We start from the raw sequence: 14,207 nt of genomic DNA, 5'->3' as shown, positions 1-14,207 counted from the left end.
ATCTTCACTCAGAGAATCTCATCCTGGATATCTTAGTGCATTCATTTATGCTCCAATTGGCTAATATAACCCCACCAGATAGAGTACTGGCAGATTCTACTAGATTGCAGGCAACATCAGTGGCTTTCTTGATGCAGGTACCTATCAGAGACATTTGCAAAGTGGTGACTTAGTTATCAGTCCACACTTTTGCTTCTCAGTTTTGGATGGGTTTCCTACAATCACTGTTCACCTCCATGTTTGTTTGCTTGTGAGTCAGGTACAAGGGAACGGACATGTGCAAGCACTCGAATTAAAAAACAGTTACCTACCTTTCTGTAACATTTCTTCAAGATGTGTTGCACGTGTCCATTCCATGACCCACCCTCCTTTTCCTCTCTGTGTAGTCTATCTGATATGAAGGAACTGGGGGAGAGGATGGGGTCCGGGGAAGCTCCACCCTCTTATACCAGCACACAGGGGCATGTGACAACAGAGTGCTCAAGCCACCCTGATGGGTACCACTGAAGGAAAAAGTTCTCCAACGGTGCTCAAGGCATGCACACATCTACTGTGGAATGGATATGTACAACACGTCTCAAACAACATTTATAGAAAGGCAGTTACCGCATATACTTATTCATTAGCCCGTTCGTTTATAAGATGACCCCCCAAGATGGTTAGGTAAAAATAGCAAAAACTGTATGACCCTTTCATAAACTGACCCTATATTTCAGGTGTTGGCAAACTTTGGCTCCCAGCCCGTCAGGGTAAGCCGCTGGCGGGTTGGGATGTTTTGTTTACTTGGAGCGTCTGCAGGCCTGGAGCCCCTCAGCTCCTAGTGTCTGCTGTTTGCCATTCCCAGCCAATGGGAAGACAGAGATCATGACGGTTCATGAAGCGAGTACACCAACCCGCTGATGCGACAAACATTGATGGCTTTACTGACTTGTATTTGTCGTCTTTCGACATTTGCAGAGCACGCAAATGAATTCCAGTTCTAGTAACAATGTACCCATTTTGTCGACATTCAACAACCCAATTATTGAGATCTTTCTCTAGCTCAGGAAATGAAGTGCACCTCGTTGGACATTTTTTCTTGCTTCTTGGCATGTCTTTTAGTGTTGTTTTATTTTTTCGCCATTCTCTTACTTGCTTCTCATTGATACAGAATTCACGAGCAGCGGCACAATTATTGTTTGCTTCTGCATATTCAACAACTTTAAGTTTGAATGCTGCATGATAAGAAGACTTTTCTTTTGATTTCACTGTTGTTCATTTTAAATACTAGTATGAAAATAGATGATTATTATTTTAGTTATAGATTTTGTAGGACTTTATATAGCAATGTCACCTGCTTTATCACTGTCAAATTATTATTGTTCTTTGTTTATTTCAAAGCAGCCCTGTAGATTGGCATGTCTGTAGGGATAACAGGCTATTTCAATTTTATTAGAGATTCCATTGATTCTGCACGTTATATTTTCATATTGGCTCGAGACTTATGAGGTCCATTTCAAGCCAATGTAGTCCACTAAACAAAGCCTTTGCAACTTTAAAAGGCTGCAGTATTGACATCAATAAATGGATTGGCAAACTTTGGCTCCCGGCCTGTCAGGATAAGCCACTGGCAGGACGTTTTGTTTACCTGGAGCGTCTGCAGGGATGGAGCGTGCCACTTCCCACAGCTCCCATTGGCTGGGAACAGTGAACCGCGGCCACAGGGAGCTGAGGCGCTCCATCCCTGCAGATGCTCCAGGTAAACAAAACAACAGTGTATTAGATATTCAATTCAATGATTCCATAGAGTTTAAAATCATCAAATTTTGGTGTACGCCCATTTATAAGCTGACCCTCGCTCTTTGATGCGTCACTTTTTTACCCAAAATATTCAGCTTATGAACAAGTATATACGGTAATTGTTTTTATGCACTGTTGGTTCAAGAAAAATGAGTTTGTGAAGACATATCTTCTGGTTTTCAAGCCAAGCCTACGCAGGAGGGTTGCAGCCTGTAGTCATATGCTGTAATATGCTCCCATGTTATTTCCTAGAATTTAATAAATTATCACCATGTGCTCTATAGCTTGCAGTGAGCTCTGTGATTGAGCTGTCATGATTTAATGATTTGAATCGTCTCCTTTGAAGAACAGTTTGAAAACAAAGGCCTAGCTTCAACAGCATTTCACTCCAGTTTTACATTAGTGTGACATCACTGAGTGCAATTAGCTTACACTGCCATAAAACTGGAGTGATGGAATGGAGTATCAGGCCTAAGAACATTAATAACGTTGAAAGCAATAAAATTCTAATGCAAAAACATAGGCTTGCTTTATCTCAATAAACCACCTCCAGTAGAATCCTATGGTTGGTATGAGACAATCAGCAGAGTGCATTTTTGGAAAGTGAGAGCCAGTGATTTGCAGCAGGTGTGGACATCACTGATCTAAAAAGCAAAGAAAGGGGTCCAGATTCTGGTGTAAATTAGTGCCTCTTCATTGATTTTGATAGAGCTTTGGCGACTTACACCAGCTGAGTATGTGGCCTAATATGTTTTAAATTAATGTGCTGAATTCCTGTTTAACCATAAATTGGTGGCTTTAAAGAACAATTTCAGGTCATCTGTAGGAGTGCCAGAGCTGCTTGGGATTGCAGCAAACTGGGGATGTACAATTACACCGTCCTGTTGTGCTTAGAGAATGTCGGATGATTTAAAGGAAAGCTCTGTTTTATTTCTACTAAGAGGCAGACTCAAGTCTACCGTTTTGGCTTTTGACTTTTAAATTGGCCAATAATATTAACTTAATGTACTTTGGTTATATTTATATTCCTTATACTTTTATTTATGTACTTGCTAGCACAATCTATTTTCATTTCACCATATGGTGTTTCTTTATCTACTTTTGTTCTTTTCTCTTCAGTGATTATTTTTCTTTGCAGGATGTGAAATGTATTTGCAGACATCCAGTGGGAAGTGTTTTTAGGTCAATGACTAATTTTCCCAGGCCCATATTACAAGTGCTGGTGACTTAAACTGGCTCTATTTAGAGTGGAAAGATGGCTACTTTCATATCTTTTTAGCTTTTCTTCTTTCAGTTGATTTACTTCTGCCTGCTCACTCAGTCAAGTGATGTTGTGGGTAGAGTTCATAAGCCACAGAAACTTCAAAGTGATTTGTTCCTTAATTACATCAATCTCCACCAGGCATTTCAAGATAGGCCTGGGACATGCATCAAAGAACTCTACTGTGTCTACCTTGAAGTACCATATGAATCATCTATTTTGTTTAATTATTTGGCTCCCATTTCTATAATATCTGAGTAACTCAGTCTCTAATGCATTTATCCTCAGACCACCTCTGTGAGGTAGGAAAATGCTATTATCCCTATTTTGCAGATGGGGTACAGAGAGGCTAAGGGTTTTGCCCAAAGTCACACAACAAGCCTGCAGGAAATTGAACCCAGATCTTCTAACTCCCAGGCTAGTGCTCTAGCCACTGGACCATCCTTCTTAAGTAAAAATAAAGACATGTCCTGCCCCAGCTTGCTCACAGTCTAAGACGCTACAGGTGGCTAAAACAGACAAATAGCTGTGGGAGAATATAGCTAACTTTCCCTCAAGCCACACAGGATGCCTTTGATACTGCAGCTTCTCCATAGCAACTATAGTATTCTCAAGGAGGGCCATGTGGCTAAAGAGTTCTGGGTTAGCTGAGAGTGTGCAAAATAAACCAGAAAAACTGCCTTTTGTGGGACCAGAAATGAAACGCTGGAAAAAGTCAGGGATTCCAGATCCACTCTGTGTTTGCTAGGTTTGTAGCAGTCTTCACACAGGAAATAGACACCTTCTTATTACCAGATGCAAGAACAGGTTACCAAACCTGCTAATTGATAGAAGAGAGCTTTCCATAAAATCCTTCTCTTCTTTTTCTAGCCTTACCCATGCTATGCGTTTTCCTTCCCAGTACCCATGGCAGGCCCAGCAGTCTCTGCCAGCAGAACCCTCCTCATATAGAGTTGTAGTTTGTGGGTGACTTCCAGTTCAGGGCTTGATCCACAAATCCATGGATTCTACCTTATTCCAGCCCTGAAGAGGATAGTTAAATACAGTCTAAGTACTCCACTATACCTCTTCTTTGCTTAGGAGGAGACCATTAAGAACAATTTTTTCAGGACAAAAGGGAGACCTCCTTCTGCAAGGATATCATGCCCATGGGGGTGAATTTGAGAATAAAAAGAGGCTTATATTGGTCATGTGTACTTTTCTTAAAGAGGAAGCTTGATTTGTTGCTTACATATTCCCTTCTCCCCAGGGGTGATTCAGATGAGAAGGGTTTATAGATGCCACATTCAGATTTTGATAGCTAAACTAAGGTACTCTGCGGACACCATAGTATGTGAGAGTTCTTTTACTTAACTAAACCCTTTCCCTTCCACATCCTTTGCTTTATTAATGTTTTCTCCTATACAAACAGAAGATCCCATCTGACCATGAAAAAGAAATAAATCTACTTCATTTATTTTGTCTGCCTTCTTAGAGAGTTTGATACTGGTGCATTTTGACAATGGGCATACATCTCTTCCTTTTACATCTAGCAACACATGAAGTCCTTTTCTTCCTAAGGCCATGTCTACACTACGGTATTAAGTCGACTTAAGTTATGTTGACAATCATAAGTCACTTTAATAACATCAGTAGAGCATGTCCACCCAACACTCCTTGTGTTGGCTGAGCACATCCACAGTCATTGCTCTTGCATTGACAGAGAGAGTGTTGCATCATGGGTAGCTATCCCAAAGTGCAACTCGTCACCCTCTGCCACTGGGAGCTCTGGGAACGGATCACAGTGCATCATGGGGATGTGCTCACTGTCCTGTGATGCAGTTCTTTCCGTCTTATTATTCCATGGGCTTCTGACTTCGTTTTGTGCTGTTTTTCAACAGCCCTTGTAAACTGTGCACCCGCCATCTCTGCCTGAGTGCATGGATCCTGAGCTACTGACCAATGATAAGCATTATGAACACTATGTGGCTGGTCCTGCAATATTTTATGAGCTGCAAAACAGTGAGTGATCGGTGATGCCTGCCCTGCTGTTTGCTGCTGGCATTCATGGAGCAGCTGCATATGGTGGCCCATCGGTAGTGGATTCGGGAAACAAGCACTGAGTGGAGGGATTCCATTGTGATTCAAGTATGGGATGATGAGCAGTGGCTGCAGAACTTTTGGATGCACAAAGCCACCTTACTGGAACTGTGAGGCGCTCGCCCCAGCACTGTGGTGCAAGGACATCAGAATGAGAGCTGCCTTCACAGTGAATAAGCGAGTGGTGATTGCTGTGGGGAAGCTGGCAACTCCAGACTTCTACCAGTCAGTTGCGAATCAGTTTGGAGTTGGAAAGTACACTGCGGGGGCTGTGGTGATGCAAGTGTGTGGTACCGTTAATTGCCTCCTGTTACAAAGGACTCTGACTTATGGTAATGTGCTGGAAACAATTGATGGCTTTGAGACAATGAGATTCCCTAACTGGCAGGGCGATAGATAGAACGCATATCCCAATTTTGGCCCCCAGCCATCTTGCAAAGAAGTACATCAAACGAAAGGGCTACTTCTCCATGGTCTTGCAGGTGCTGGTGGATCACTGGAGTTTCACTGACATCAACGCGGGGTGATCAGGGAAGGTGCATGAACCACGCATCTTTTGGAACATAGGATTGTATAGAAAGCTGCACGCTGGGACTTTCTTTCCAGACCACAAGATTCCAATGAGGGATGTGCAAATGCCCACAGTAACCCTTGGAGACATCACCTACTTCTATTCAGCCTGAGTCTTTTATTGATAGTCTCCCTCCACACTCTTGTTTTGCTATATGCTGCATCTGTTAACTTCAGCACTTTGTGAAACATATCCTCCTTACTCCTCTTGGGTTGCCACACTCTGCTGGTGTGGAGGAGTGACTTCTCAAGGGCGCATCTGCAGAAGCCAAAGAAACAATGAACAGAGACAGTGTTGTGAGTGCGCTCACAGCCATGATTCACAAAAGTTACACACTCCTATTTCTTACTGTCCCTTGGCTAGCACACAGTTCAGCATGAGTCCCAATAATGGTGTGTTTGGGTCAGGGGCGGCTCTATGTATTTTGCCGCCCCAAGCCCGGCAGTCAGGCAGCTTTCGGCGGCATTCCTGCAGGAGGTCCGCTGGTAACGTGGATTCGGTGGCATGCCTGCGGGAGGTCCGCCAGTCCTGCGCCTTCGGCGTACCCACCGCCAAATTGCCGCCAAAGCCAAGGGACCGGTGGACCTCCCGCAGGCATGCTGCCGAAAGCCACCTGACTGCCGTCCTCACAGTGACCAGCAGACCGTCCCCCGTGGCTTGCCGCCCCAGGCACGCGCTTGGTGCGCTGGTGCCTGGAGCCGCCCCAGTTTGGGTAGCGGGTAAGGGGGAAAGGACAAGAAGAGACAAAGGGTGATTTGAGAAGGAAGTTACTATAAGCGTCTAGGAAGCCTATTCTGAATATTGGTGTCCTTTTCCACAGGCTAGGGAATCGAACCCGATATCTCACTCCTAAGGGTAACCCAGAATGCAAGGGTGCATCTCCTGGATGCGTGTGGCTTCAGACTGGCTCCATATGCTGCTTGTGTGTGTGCTGCACTGGTCCCTGCAGAAATAGTTGCCACCAGTGGGGTCTGAGCCCAAGTGCTGCTGCCTGACATAGTGAAGCAGAGTGGCCTCTCTCCCAGGGCAGGCTCCAGCATTTCTGTTGCCCCAAGCAAAAAAAAAAAAAAATGGAAAAAATTTAAAATAAAAATAAAAAGCCGCGCTCGGTGGCGGCAGTTCAGCAGCAGGTCCTTCGCTCTTAGAGGGAGTGAGGGACCTGCCGCCCCCGAATTGCTGCAGGTGCCACCCCTCTCCCTTGGCCGCCCCAAGCACCTGCTTGTTAAGCTGGTGCCTGGAGCCGGCCCTGCTCTCTCCCCACTTGAAAGTGAGGGACCACTACAACCTACAGGAAAGTTTCCTAGAGATCCCTATGGGGGATTCCCAGGGTATCCCCCATGTACATCAACAAACTTTTCTGCCGTGGTTCCATTGTGTGGACAGACAGGCTCTGTTGTTAATTTCTGTGTCTTATCCCTCCTCTACCATATAACAAAGTACATGAGAGCTCAATCACCTCTCACTGTGCACTATCAAAAGCCAATGCACACCAGAGCTGGAGTGCTGGGACTGGCTAGATCCCTCCAGAGTGGAAAAGAGGTCCTGACTGGCTGCACCACCAGACAACCCTGCCATGTGCTCCACATCATCCTCCAGCTCCACCTCCTCGTCCACCACTTTGTCATCATGGTTGAGACTGCTGGCTGCTGCCTCCAGTGGCCCCAAAGTATCCCCGGGGCTCTTGGTGGCGGATGTGGGGTTGTCGCTGAGCATGGCATGCAGCTCCTTATAGAAATGGCATGTCTTTGGTGCCACACCAGAGTGACAGTTGGCCTCCCTTGTCTTCTGGTACATTTGCTTCAGCTCCTTGATTTTGGCATGACACTGCTGCATGTCGCTTTCATGCCCTTTCTCCTCCATGCCACTAGCAATCCTCTCCCCATATATTCAGCAACGTCCTCCACTCAACTTGATGGCATTTCTTTGTCTGTATTGTAATAACATTTGAATGCCACAGCCAATCAATTCCAAAGTTTCAAGGAATGATCAGGCATCAATGCCAAAACACCTACTGATTTTGGTGAAAATTAGGAACCTGAAAGGGGGAAAATGAGGGATACAGGAAGACCCTTGCATCTGGATAGCAGGCCCAGTAGCTTCAGCCACTTCTGTAACTGTCTATAGCTCAAAGGACTAGTTGAGAGCAGCCATTAACACTTTCCACCATAACAACACCTCTCATCTCAGCTCCGCTTACACTCCCAGGACAGTTTAAGATGCTGACACTCTGAATGACCTGTGTCCCAGACAGAAAGGAAAAGAATGGGGGAGGGGAAGGAGAGTGCACACAGAGCTCTGGTGGCATGGGGGAGAAAAGCGAGTAGGGGAATCCTGATATGGGGAGAATGGGGGACACACAGAGCCCATGACAGGGGGCAAAGGGAGGAATGGGGGTCTGTGGATGTGGGGTGAAGGGCATCAGAGCACCTAGAATGGGGGACAATAGTATGGGGAAGGAGATATTAAAGCACATGGGGTCTCTGGCATGTGGCAGAGGAGGCAATGGGACACACAGAGCCCCTCTCATTGCAGGGGGAAGAATGGGAGACCCTGGCAGTAGGGGGAATGTGAGGGCACACAGAGTCTGTGGTATGAGGGATGGGGGCTTCTGGGAGTCCCTGAAATACAGAGAGAAGGGAGGGGGAACACAGGGAACAGAAGAATTCCTGGAGGCCCTGCTGTGAGCAGTGAGCTTGGCCTTGAAGCAACAAAGTGTGTGACTGTGGTGGGGCGTCGACTCACCAGCACGGCACCTCCTGCTGGCCATCCTGGGAATTAGCTCTTCCAGCCCAGAGCACCCTCTGCAGGCCAGTGTCTCACTTGCCGCTGGCCCCTGTGTCCCTCCCAGTCCCCGGTGCCCTTTTACGCTGAGGTTCCGACCCCAGCAATAACCCACAATCTGGGTCTCCCCACCAGGGGAACCCCCAACCCTCTATTCCCACCTTGCCTCAGTGGCTTCTGCCAGTCATCATCTAGCCCCCATTCCCTGGGGCACAGTGCAGTCTATAAACCACTCATAAGAACATAAGAACATAAGAAAGGCCGTACCGGGTCAGACCAAAGGTCCATCTAGCCCAGTATCCTGTCTACCGACAGTGGCCAATGCCAGGTGCCCCAGAGGGAGTGAACCTAACAGGCAATGATCAAGTGATCTCTCTCCTGCCATCCATCTCCATCCTCTGACAGACAGAGGCTAGGGACACCATTCCTTACCCGTCCTGGCTAATAGCCATTAATGGACTTAACCACCATGAAGTTATCCAGTTCTCTTTTAAACTCTGTTATAGTCCTAGCCTTCACAACTTTGTCAGGTAAGGAGTTCCACAAGTTGACTGTGCGCTGCGTGAAGAAGAACGTCCTTTTATTTGTTTTAAACCTGCTGCCTATTAATTTCATTTGATGACTCCTAGTTCTTGTATTATGGGAATAAGTAAATAACTTTTCCTTATCCACTTTCTCCACATCACTCATGATTTTATATACCTCTATCATATCCCCCCTTAGTCTCCTCTTTTCCAAGCTGAAGAGTCCTAGCCTCTTTAATCTCTCCTCATATTGGGACCCGTCCCAAACCCTTAATCATTTTAGTTGCCCTTTTCTGAACCTTTTCTAGTGCCAGTATATCTTTTTTGAGATGAGGAGATCACATGTGTACGCAGTATTCGAGATGAGGGCGTACCATCGATTTATATAAAGGCAATAATATATTCTCAGTCTTATTCTCTATCCCCTTTTTAATGATTCCTAACATCCTGTTTGCTTTTTTGACCGCCTCTGCACACTGCATGGACATTTTCAGAGAACTATCCACGATGACTCCAAGATCTTTTTCCTGACTTGTTGTAGCTAAATTAGCCCCCATCATATTGTATGTATAGTTGGGGTTATTTTTTCCAATGTGCATTACTTTACATTTATCCACATTAAATTTCATTTGCCATTTCGTTGCCCAATCACTTAGTTTTGTGAGATCTTTTTGAAGTTCTTCACAGTCTGCTTTGGACTTAACTATCTTTAGCAGTTTAGTATCATCTGCAAACTTTGCCACCTCACTGTTTACCCCTTTCTCCAGATCATTTATGAATAAGTTGAATAGGATCGGTCCGAGGACTGACCTTTGGGGAACATCACTAGTTACCCCTCTCCATTCTGAGAATTTACCATTTATTCCTACCCTTTGTTCCCTCTCTTTTAACCAGTTCTCAATCCATGAAAGGACCTTCCCTTTTATCCCATGGCAGCTTAATTTACGTAAGAGCCTTTGGTGAGGGACCTTGTCAAAGGCTTTCTGGAAATCTAAGTACACTATATCCACTGGATCCCCTTTGTCCACATGTTTGTTGACCCCTTCAAAGAATTGTAATAGATTAGTAAGACACGATTTCCCTTTACAGAAACCATGTTGACTATTGCTCAACAGTTTATGTTTTTCTATGTGTCGGACAATTTTATTCTTAACTATTGTTTCGACTAATTTGCCCGGTACAGACGTTAGACTTACCGGTCTGTAATTGCCGGGATCACCTCTAGAGCCCTTTTTAAATATTGGCGTTACATTTGCTAACTTCCAGTCATTGAGTACAGAAGCCGATTTAAAGGACAGGTTACAAACCTTAGTTAACAGTTCCGCAACTTCACATTTGAGTTCTTTCAGAACTCTTGGGTGAATGCCATCTGGTCCCGGTGACTTGTTAATGTTAAGTTTATCAATTAATTCCAAAACCTCCTCTCGTGACACTTCAATCCGTGACAGTTCCTCAGATTTGTCACCTACAAAAGCCAGCTCAGGTTTGGGAATCTCCCTAACATCCTCAGCCGTGAAGACTGAAGCAAAGAATCCATTTAGTTTCTCCGCAATGACTTTATTGTCTTTAAGCGCTCCTTTTGTATCTCGATCATCAAGGAGCCCCACTGGTTGTTCAGCAGGCTTCCTGCTTCTGATGTACTTAAAAAACATTTTGTTATTACCTTTGGAGTTTTTGGCTAGCCGTTCTTCAAACTCCTCTTTGGCTTTTCTTATTACATTCTTGCACTTAATTTGGCAGCGTTTATGCTCCTTGCTATTTGTCTCACTAGGATTTGACTTCCACTTTTTAAAGGAAGTCTTTTTATCATCATTGGCACGGGGGGTTGGACCGGCTTCCTCTGCCTATCGCTGGGCTGCCCCCCTGCAGCCCCAGTACCTTTTGTAGGCCTCTAACTAGGCCTGCAGCCTGGGGTTTTGCTAGGCTGGAGCTCCCCAGCTCCCCCTACCCTTCCCCAGCACTGCTCCACCTCAGGTACCCTTCTCAGCTCCCAGGCAGCCCAGTCCTTCTCTCTCAGAAGCTAGAGAGAGAGCGCATGTCTTCCAGTCTCTGGCCCTCAGCCCTCTTATAGGGCCAGCCGTGGCCTGATTGGGGCATGGCCCCACCTGTGGCTGCTTCCCCCAATCAACCTAGCTTTTTCCCCCCTGCCCCAGCCCTCTCCCAGGGCTGTTTTAAGCCCTTCGGGGCATGAGCGGGGTGACCACCCTGCTACAGTGACTCTAGTTTTAAGAGGGACTCCTAGCTATTTGAGTCTGCCCTTATAGCTGCTGACAACACCTGACAGAAAGGTTGCAACTATTATAAGATATACTTAATTGCACTTTTAGTCCACTTGGGATCAAACATTTTATTCCTTCACTCTTGGCTCCTACAATTAGAGCCACCAGAAAACCCAATCTACAAACTCTAACTGCATGATTGCATAGTGGTTCTTGTCACTGCATGTGTTCTAGTGAGTTTGTTTTTTAATTGCTTGAGATTTCTTTCTTAAAGAAAATAACCACAGCGAGGGAGCCCATGTGACCAGGAAAGGAAATGTGTCAGATACTAATTTACTCGTGGACCTGTCTGCATGGTATAAACAAACAATCTAGTGGAAAATGTTCACAGGTTAAGACACTTTTGCAGAAGTAATGCCAACAGACTAGACCAGCAACAAAACGTTATGTAAACACAGTATTTCTCCACCTACATCTAACCAACTGTTTATTTCAACCATTAAATACAGACTCCTAAAACAGGTACTAATTGGACTGATCTCTCGCACATTGCATTGCTCTGTGGTGAAGCATATTGCGTTGTGATTTAAGGAATAGGTCTCTCCCAGGCTAGCTGAGGCTAAGAGTAGTGTGGCTGAAGAACTTGCAGACTGCCCTCCATCACCACCTGCTGCTACGGTGTAGAGCTACAGCGTCAGATGAAGCTGTCATCCTGGACTACAGGGTTATTTTATGAGGCAGCTATTGAAGCACCTGAGGAGACTGAGAAGCTGAGAGGAGACTCAGGTATACAGACATTCTGGAATAATTTCTATATTTAAAAAAAAGTCTCTGCACTTTCTGGATGGAGAAGGGAAGGCTGGTTCTCAGTTATGCAGTGGAGGCATAGAGCTCCTGGCACTCAGGCAACTGAGCCCACAATATGAAATGGTGGTAGCAGTGCTCCGAGCCTCCTTATTTGAAGGGAGAAAATACTTTTTTCCTTCCCCCGGGCCAAAGAAGTGGTGGTGATAGTGAAGGCAGACACTATCCAGACCCCTCTTTGCCCCTTTCCCTCCCAAGTCCAGTAGTATCTGAGAGAGCTAAGTAGCTGTGACCCAGATCCTCAAAGGTATTTAGGCTCCTAACTGGCACTGGTTTCAGTGCAGGTTAGGAGCCTAAATACCTTTGAGGATCTGGGCCTGTATGACTGATGAATAATAGTAGCCTGGTGTTCAGAAGTGCTGAACACAACCAACTCCAACTGAAATCAGTGCAGTTACACCAGGGATGAATCCAGCCCAGGGGGTGTAATAGCATTCTTCCTTTAGCAGACTTTGGGTCTATTAAATACAAGTAGCAATAGAATAGCCAGATTGAGTACACTCTGTTGCTAGATATACCGCTTTGCAATGTTTACGTTCTGTTTATATGTATAGGTATTTATATTGCATTCCCTCTTTATTCTTGGACTTCATTAAAAGGCTTATTCTCCTCTGTTGACAGAGTCTCATTAAATAATACTCATATAAATTTCTCTCATTATTTTCCAGTTATTTAAACCCTTATGTTTGTTCTCTCTCTACTTCCTTGATGTGTAGGCACTTGGCACTGAACTGTTAACTAGAAGTCTCTAGTCTTAGCTCCATTTGACAGAAAATCCACATAACCTCAAGGGCATTCACCTCTTTAAAGTCTCAGGATGGAGTTTTATGTCAGGTTAATTATGTTATTCTTTACAATTTGACACAAGGAGTCAGAACTTATCCAGAATAAACACAAATAGGTTGAATGACCAGATTAAATTTCTAATTAGCATAGAATTAGATTCTTTTTATATGGATCTGTCAATCATCTCCACATAAAAATGACATTTACTCTTATTTAACTCTGTTTTTTCTTACTACCTTTGGGATAGCATACTTTATTTTCTAAACCTTATTTATCATACATGGAACATCTATATTTAAATGTGCCATTAGGAACACAATATTGGTTCAGAGACTGCAGAAATTATACCCTATAAATGAAGCATGTCAAAAATTCTTTCCATTATTAAAATTGAATGGTGACCAAATTGTCTTGCCTTAGTTAAGAGATCACAAGAATTTTCATTTTAAACTTTTATTTTCAAGGGTTTATAAAACTTTGCTCTGGGGCTAAATTTTTGACATTTTATTGCAAGTAGGACCTCTGTTAGCCATTAGGGGGCAGAGTGGGGATGGAAGTTGTATGATGGAAGTTTCTGTTCTAGCTAATTTTCTTTTCCAGATGTAAATTATGAGCCTGGAAAACTTAATCCATATGAAAAGATATGGTTGCCCACCAGTCTATTATTTATAATGCATTCCTACTTTTTCACTTCTCCCATGTTATTTATTGTACAGACTGAAAATGATTTTGGATTAAAAATGATCTTTCAGATTCTTATACATCAACAGTGGTACCTAGAGTCAAGACTTCTTATTTTAAGCAGTACAATGATCCACCTCAGACTGTCCCAATCATTTACAAGTTTTCATGAATGTTATAGGAAGATCTCAGAGACCAAACCTTATAGGTTCCATCTTCATAACTTGACAGTAACACTCCTTATTGAAGCCCACTTCCTTTCCTGTGGGATAAACTGTGTAGTTATGCGGGAGTAAGTGCCATATAAGCCCGGTCAGCTCCAAGCAGGCCAATCTTCAAAGGCCCGGGCCTAGTGTTGAGGGACTTTATGGTTGTTCTGCAGTAGGCAGAATAGAGCTGTTCACAGAAGAAAGAAGCTCATGCTGGTCTCTGATCAAATGAAGCACACAACAGACCTTCCTTTGAAGTCAATGGCACTTAACCAAGTTAATAATGGTACAGGGAGCAGCTCTGACTTTATTGTACCAAGATCTATCAAATAATAAGATTACATCTACAACATGCATTTGATGTCGCGGAAATAAAGTAATTATAATTGAACATCCAAGAATATCTTTTTGACATTTATTTCACAGGTGTTTTGGGCTCAGCTCTTGTGTAGC

The sequence above is a fragment of the Chrysemys picta genome, chromosome 2, assembly GCF_011386835.1.
Source record: "Chrysemys picta bellii isolate R12L10 chromosome 2, ASM1138683v2, whole genome shotgun sequence".
Taxonomy (NCBI): Eukaryota; Metazoa; Chordata; order Testudines; family Emydidae; genus Chrysemys; species Chrysemys picta.
The sequence above is the reverse complement of the archived record's forward strand: the minus strand, read 5'-3'. Positions refer to the sequence as shown.